The sequence below is a fragment of the Cervus canadensis genome, chromosome 27 (assembly GCF_019320065.1).
Source record: "Cervus canadensis isolate Bull #8, Minnesota chromosome 27, ASM1932006v1, whole genome shotgun sequence".
NCBI lineage: Eukaryota > Metazoa > Chordata > Mammalia > Artiodactyla > Cervidae > Cervus > Cervus canadensis.
The window spans coordinates 14,954,597-14,960,532 of NC_057412.1; the positions used below are offsets into that span (position 1 = coordinate 14,954,597).

General features: G+C 46.0%; 1 pseudogene; it reads left to right on the forward strand.

Annotated features, from left to right (window-relative positions):
* The first annotated feature begins 341 nt into the window (after nucleotides 1-341).
* LOC122428648 lies at nucleotides 342-5,504 on the forward strand (annotated as a pseudogene).
* Nucleotides 5,505-5,936: the final 432 nt, after the last annotated feature.

Here is a 5,936-nt window from a genome sequence, read left to right on the forward strand (position 1 = left end):
CCCTGGGATTCTCCAGGCAAGAACGCTGGAGTGGGTTGCCATTTCCTTCTCCAATGCATGAAAGTGAAAAGTGAAAGTGAAGTCGCTCAGTTGTGTACGACTCCTAGCAATCTCATGGACTGCACCCTACTAGGCTCCTCCATCCCTGGGAGTTTCCAGGCAAGAGTACTGGAGTGGGGTGCCATTGTCTTCTCTGTTGGAACCCTGCACTTTGGGTTTTTAAGGAGGCACCATTACATAGTCATGATTGATGAAAATCATTGGCCATTTACTAAATTTTCAGTTCATCTCGCCTTCCCCAAGGTTGGGGAGTGGGGCTATAAGTTCCAACTTCTAATCACATGGCTAGCTCCTCAGGTAATGAGCCCCTATCTTTAGATTACATTTTTTGCTCTCTTCTCTTAGGAAATCCCAAGGGTTTGGGGAGCATACCCAGCAATGGGAACAAAGACCAAAGCTACATTTCTTTCTATAAGTCATGTTTTCACAAGGTCATCACCTCACTTCAGCTCTTGGTCTGGGAGGTCTTCTCCCCAGAAATCACACTTCACACAGAGAGAATTATAAGTCAGGTCTGTAAACTTTCAGCTTAACACAGACACCACGAAGAGACAGAAGGGATACAAACCAAAGAGCTGGCTGCCTTACCATGGTTATTTGCTCTCTTAATCCATTATGAACACAAATCTTGGGACTAAATCACCCTGAACAGTGACCTTTTCCAAACTGAATTTTGGATTGGTGAGCAGTCTCTCTGCTCTTAACAGAGCCTTCCTGACCTAAAATGCACTTCAAATGCAGTGATTACAACAGACCAAGCAGAAAAAACAATGAATATGTGATTACTGTATGAAGAATGGAGACATCAGGAAAAGACAAAACATTTTCCTTTCAAAAGTATTATCTGGTTACCCTTAAAGAATTATATATTGAAAACCACAAAAACAAAAAACAGGTTTTCTATAAATCAGTTTTTAGGCCAAAAATGCAATAAGATAGAAATAATTAGACATCAATAAACAGTAGAACATGACTGAATATGTTCACTTTCAGAGTAAACCGATCAGATTAAAGCAAAGTATTAATTATTTATTATATAGCAGTAGTGAAAGGAAGTAATCAGATACCGATCTAAGAACTTTATTTATTTTTATTTTTTTTTTTGGTAGCCAAGTTACAGAACTTGGCAGTGGCAAGGGAGCTGAGACAATCTGACATCTGCTAATCGGGAAAGATCCTCTGTTGTAAAAAAAGGAGCAATTGACATGCATGGCTGAGCTCCTTGATTTGACTCCTACATATCCAGTAAAACTGCATGATGTAATCTGTATAAAACTTTCCAGGAATTAATAGAGCTGAGAATTCAACAGCAGAATGGGGGTAGGGGTAAGGGTGGAGGTTAGGCAACACAACAACTATATTTCCAGAAAGTGAATTGAGACAGAATTAAGGAAAAAATTTTATTTATTGATTTATTTTTTAATTATCATCGGACAGAAAAATTCAAGAGATAGTAAGGTTAAGATGGAGTTTCCCTGATGGCTCAGTGGTAAAGAATCTACCTGCAATGCAGGATTAGATTCCTTGATTGGGAAGATCCCCTGGAGAAGGAAATGGCAACCCACTAGGATATCCCATGGACAGAGGAATCTGGTGGGCTACAGTCCATGGGGTCACAAAAGAGTCAGACATGACTTTGTGACTGAACAGCAAAAGGTTAAGATATATACCTTCAGAAAAATAACTCCAAGTTTATTTTATTGTGAAATAAGTACAAATATGGGAAATCCTAATTATTGGACAATAGCATGAGGGTGCTAAAAAACAAGCATATAGAAATATAGATAAATGTCTTTATAAAGACACGGTGCTGCTGCAGCTGCCAAGTTGTTTCAATGATGTCTAACTCTTTGCAACCCTATAGACTAACCCACCAGGTTCCTCTGTCCATGGGATTTTCCAGGCAAGAATATTGGAGTGGGTTGCCATTTACTTCTCCAGGGGATCTTTCTGACCCAGGGATTGAATCAGTGTCTCTTACATCTTCTGCATTGGCAGGCAAGTTCTTTACCACTAGCACCACCTAGGAAGCTCAGAGACATGGATGGCTGTCAAACAGAAATATATCTCTAAGATAGCTTACCTCTCTAAGGTAAGGAAATTTAGAGTAATATACCTTTGCCCCAGTGCATCTTTACACATACTTATTGGTCACTTACCTGATTGGCACTGGTATTATTTCATTTTTCCTTCACAATGGCCAGGAAAGGCGGTGAGGATATGAAAGGTAAAAGAGGAGAAACAGCAGTTGGACAAGATTATGTGATCTTGTGTGCTTATTCCACTGAAGGAGTTTTCATGGCACACCAGCTGTACGTTTTCTGACTTAAAGTGTGAGGCGAGCAGAAGTAACACAGCTTAGATTAAGAGTAGGCCTTCCTACTTGGTAAGATTCGCTTAACACTGACCACTGTTTGCCAGTTAGGACCAATTAGCTTTCACTTAATACTGACTGCTGTTTGCCAATTAGGAAATTAGGAACGGGGCGGAAACCCCCAGGAAAGTCCTGCGCGCACGAAAGTTTTGACGAATGAAATTGCTTTGCAAACATGTAACCAATCCGCTTCTCACCCTATAAATTTGTGTAACAGCTTGGGCTCAGGGCTCTCTGACCTGCACCACTGCGTTGGTTGCAGCAGAGAGTCCTGGCTCGAGTCAGTAATAAACTTCCCTTTCTGCGAGTTGCATTGTCTTGGAGGCCTTCTCTACTCCCGCTCGGGGATTCGGACATCAGGCATAACATCTGGGGGCTCGTCCAGGATCCCTTTACTGGGGGAAGAGAACACTTCCAGGACAGAGGGGAAGGATAGATAATAGCACCGGTGCTCAGGAAAACTCAGGGGGCCCGAAAACCCAGCTCTGTGTTGTCAGCTGTCTGTGTGTTTGTCTTTGGCTCTCCGTGTTTGTGTGTGTGCCGGCATTGTCTCAGGCAGGACAGGAAAAGTCCAGTGTAAATCCGGGGCCCTGCTGTGAAGCAGGAAGGTGTCTGGCGCAGGAAGTCCAGTGTAAATCCGGGGCCCTGCTGTGAAGCAGAGAGGTATCTGGCACAGGAGAAAGCTTTCTATCTGGTGAGAAAACTCAGGGGGCCCAAAAACTCAGTGCTGTGCTGTCGGCCGACGTTTGTCTGTCCGTGTTTTTGTCTTCAGCTCTCCGTGTTTGTCCGTGTTTGTGTGTGTGCCGGCATTGTCTCTGGTCTCGTTCTGCCTCTCTTCAGGAGTTTCAGTGAACAGGCGAACAGTTGTGGGCACAATTGATGAGTGCTGGCCAGGGCTACACTCTGGCGGACTCTGAAGGCCCTACAATAAGTGAGCCTCAGTAACTAGAAGCCCAACCAGGTGAAACTCTCCTTTCACTACGATTGTCCGCAGCTGTTGCAGGTGCTCTTCACCACAGAAGAATGGGAGTGAATTCTGGCAGAAGCGCGGAAATGGGTGCCAGGGGCCGACGGGAGGCCATCCGCCCAGCCTCATCTCATGGACGAGGGGTTTCCCCTGTTGTGGCCTAATTGGGATTTTGAGCGAGCGGAAGGTAGGGAGCATCTCCAAGTATACTGCCAGACTCTGATGGCAGGCCTGCGGGCCGCAGCAAGAAAGCCGACAAATTTGGCAAAGGTAAATTTAGAAAGGCAAGAGCCCACTGTGAGCCCGGCAGCCTTCCTAGAGAGGCTGATGGAAGCTTTCAGGCAATATACACCTATGGACCCCCAGGCTGAGGAGTCACGTGCTGCAGTTCTGTTAGCGTTTGTAAATCAGGCAGCCCCAGATATTAGGAGGAAATTACAAAAGATAGAGGAATTGGAAGAACAGACGATACAGGATTTAATAGGGAGACCCCAGAAGAAAGGGAAGAATGAATTTGATGGGAGGAAAGGGAATTAGCTGAGGAGATCAGGAAGGAAGATAGAGAATATAGAACGAGGGAAAACCAGAAGAACCAGAGGGAGCTAGCCCAGATACTTTTTGCGGGGATAAAAGCCGGAACAGAATTGAGGGAACCTCGAGACCCCTGGACAGGAGAAAAACAGAAACCAAAAAGGCAGGCCCTAAAGAAAGATCAGTGCGCCTACTGCAGAGAACAGGGGCACTGGAAAAACGAGTGCCCTAAGAGGGACCTGAGGAGAGGTACGACCCAGAGAGAGAGAATCTCCCCTGGAACTCGAGTTCTATATGCGGGGGAAGACAGTGACTAGGGGAGTCAAGACTCGGCACCCCTCCCCGAGTCCTGGGTATATGTTGGATAGTTGCAGTCACGAGGAACTGGAAAATTCTGCTGAACAATGTTGCAGATACCAGAGCCCAAGACCCCCCGCCAGGTGAGAGAGTTTCTGGGGACTGTTGGATATTGCAGACTGTGGATCATGGGGTTTGCTGAGAAGGCCCAGCCCTTGTATGAGGGAAGTAAAGAGACCCCAAACTGGACTTGGACTGACACTCAGACGGGCCCTACTAGAAGCCCCAGCCCTTGCCCTGACTAACCCAAATAAGCCATTCCAGCTGTTTGTAGCTCCATGATTGCAGCGAGATACTGGCTGAGGCCCTGGCTGCACGAAAAGACTTAACTGATGTACCCCTAGACAACAGTGAGCTAGTATGGTTCACTGATGGGAGCAGCTATGTAAAAGATGGGCAAAGGAAAGCTGGAGCCGCCACGGTAGAAGAGTACAGTTGTGAATATGGCTCTGTGAAGTTTTATGCACTGTTTGGCTTTGGTGATGTCTTAAGTTGTGGTCTGACACACTGCTGTTGTTCCTCTGGATTTAGTGAAATGCCGTATGCAGGTGGACCCACAGAAGTACAAGGGCATTTTTAATAGATTTTCAGTTACACTCAAAGAGGATGATTTCCATGGGTTGGCCAAAGGATGGGCCCCGACCTTCACTGGCTACTCCCTGCAGGGGCTCTGCAAGTTTGGCTTTTATGAAGTACATGCTTGGAGAGGAGAATGCCTGTCTGTGGTGCACATCACTGTATTTGGCTGCCTCTGCCAGTGCTGAATTCTTTGCTGACATTGCTCTGGCTCCTATGGAAGCTGCTAAGGTTCGAATTCAAACCCAACCAGGTTATGTTAACACTCTGAGGGATGCAGCTCCCAAAATGTATAAGGAAGAAGGCTTAAAGGCGTTCTACAAGGGGGTTGCTATGAGACAGATACCATACACCATGATGAAGTTTGCCTGCTTTGAACGTACTGTTGCCAATTCCGTGGTGTCTGTGTTGAATAAAGAGAAGGGCAGCAGTGCCTCTCAGGTCCTCAAGAGACTTGGATTTAGAGGTGTATGGAAGGGACTCTTTGCCCACATCATCATGATCGTCACTCTGACTGCACTACAGTGGTTTATCTATGATTCTGTGAAGGTCTACTTCAGGCTCCCTCGCCCTCCTCCCCCTGAGATGCCAGAGTCTCTGAAGAAGCTTGGGTACACTCAGTAGATAAATGAAAGCAAATATGGACTGAATCTGCGTGTTGATCAGTGTTTGAGGAAAATGCCACTGGACGAGAGATAATCCAGGCTTGCAAAGCGTGCCAGCTGATGAGGACAGGGAAAAAACAGCACAGAGGAACAAGGTACCGAGGAGAAGAGCCAGGACAACACTGGGAGATAGATTTCACTGAGGTAAGGCCAGGCAAGTACGGGTATCACTATATGTTGGTTCTGGTAGATACCTTCTCAGGGTGAGTGGAAGCCTTCCCCACTAAGAGAGAGCTTAGAGGAGATATTGCCTAGGTACGGGCTGCCAGTGACTATGGGCTCTTATAACAGACCTACCTTTGTGAGCCAGATTGTACAAGGGCTGGCCCAAGCTCTGGGGATGAAATGGAAATTACATTGTGAATATAATCCCCAGAGCTCAGGACAGGTTGAGAGAACAAAGTTG